Source organism: Oncorhynchus mykiss, chromosome 5, assembly GCF_057628025.1.
Source record: "Oncorhynchus mykiss isolate SJ-2025 chromosome 5, ASM5762802v1, whole genome shotgun sequence".
Taxonomy (NCBI): domain Eukaryota; kingdom Metazoa; phylum Chordata; class Actinopteri; order Salmoniformes; family Salmonidae; genus Oncorhynchus; species Oncorhynchus mykiss.
This window is the reverse complement of record NC_143026.1, coordinates 71,466,889-71,468,657: the sequence shown is the minus strand read 5'-3', so window position 1 is coordinate 71,468,657 and position 1,769 is coordinate 71,466,889. Positions and strand designations below refer to the sequence as shown.

The 1,769-nt window shown below is 38.6% G+C and overlaps 1 long non-coding RNA gene across 1 annotated transcript; it reads left to right on the top strand.

The window, feature by feature from the left end:
* Positions 1-308: 308 nt before the first annotated feature.
* LOC110522884 (uncharacterized) lies at positions 309-1,233 on the top strand. Its single transcript, XR_002473388.3, has 3 exons — positions 309-520; positions 607-686; positions 818-1,233. It is a non-coding gene; the product is annotated as an uncharacterized LOC110522884 (long non-coding RNA).
* Positions 1,234-1,769: the final 536 nt, after the last annotated feature.

The following is a 1,769-nucleotide window of genomic DNA, read 5'->3' as shown; positions in this document are numbered from 1 at the left end:
AGGTCTTTTCAAATCTTCTCAGAAATGAATCAAGATATAGACAAAAAAATGTATCAAGGACTAGCAGAGGCAGGGGTGAAGATATCATCCTGCTATTTCTGTCACGTTCTGACCTTTATTTCCCTTGTTTTGTCTTTATTTAGTATGGTTAGGGCGTGAGTTGGGGTGGGCAGTCTATGTTTGTGTTTCTATGTTTTTTCTATTTCTGTGTTTGGCTTGATATGGTTCTCGCAGCTGTTTATCGTTGTCCCTGATTGAGAACCATATTTAGGTAGCCTGGGTTGCACTGTTGGTTTGTGTGTGTTTGTCGCCACACAGTACTGTTTTGGTTTGGTTATGGCACATATTCGTTTATTGTTTATTTTATTTGATAGTGTTCAGTGCTTTTCTTATTAAAATCGTCATGAACACTTACCACGCCGCATCTTGGTGCGAGCCTTACTCCTCTTCAAACGAAGAGGAAATCTGCCGTTACAATTTCAACAGTCCCTGAAGGACAATACAGAAGAGGCACAAAGGGGTATTTGCTCTTATTCCTTCCCTTTCTATAATGTATTTTGCAATAAAATTAGCAAGTGTAGCAAGATCATTGCTTTACTCTACTAGGACTCGAGACCACAGCAGCGATCCTGCTTTTGCCCAACCTCTTCAATGAGGACCCGAGTGGCCTTTATGTCCGTGACAAGGTATGCCTATGCACAAGTCTGTTTCTTCATAAACCTAAGTGTGCATGCTTATATAAAACTACAGCTGAACATTTGTTATGTTCTTTGTTAATTGTATGTGTATTCAGCTTTTCTGTCTTTTGTTGACACAGATTTCACCGCTCCCCACTCCTTTACTGCACATCGACGGAAATCCATTTCACCATGAGAGTGAAATCCCGCTGGCCTTTGATGGGGAGAACATGCACGCCCTAGAGGACATTCCCATGGGACTTGTGGCTCTGCTAGGGCTTTTATTTCCCAAAGATTTCTGAGAAACACTTATATTCTTAAGTTACTGTGTTCTGGGGATAAGAGATGTTGGGGTGAAGTTACCAGTGCCGGTCATAAAGATGGCAAACTTCCTAACATAACTAAGTGGTTGTTGGGCAAGTGGTTTAGGACACAGACACACTCAAGCAAAAAAAATCTGTATTTAGCATTAAGTCTATTGTTAGTTTACCTATGCTTCATTTTTAATGTATCTTGTTTTTATTGTACATTTTTAAATAAAAAGTTGTAATGAAAAGCTCTATACGAAGTAAATTTACTATGGTCTGTCATGTCTGCAGAAATGTTGCAATTGTTTAATGTGTTTTGTTTGGTAAATTGTTTTGTAAATATTAATTCACATTTGTGGTGCCACTAAATAAACAATTACTTATGTAAATCAATATTGTTATTAAAATGTTTTTTTATAATGGGAGGCTGGACAGTGTTAAAATGAACCCCAAAAGGTTATTTGAAAAACCTTTTTCAAGGGTTCTTTTATGAACTTATACGGGTTCCCCCACAGTTTCAATTTAAAGAACCCCTAAAGGATACTCCAGGAACCTTTACTTTTTAGAGTGTACCACGCCCGACCGACCTCAGTCCATCTTTCAATCACCCACGTGGGTATAATCAATGAGGAGATGGGAGAGGCAGGACTTGCACCGCGATCAGCGTCACAAATACAACTGACTTCTATTTTAGAGCGTGGCAACGTAGGTGCAAAGATTGAATAACATCTACAGTTGGAAGTTTACATACACTTAGGTTGGAGTCATTAAAAATAATTTTTCA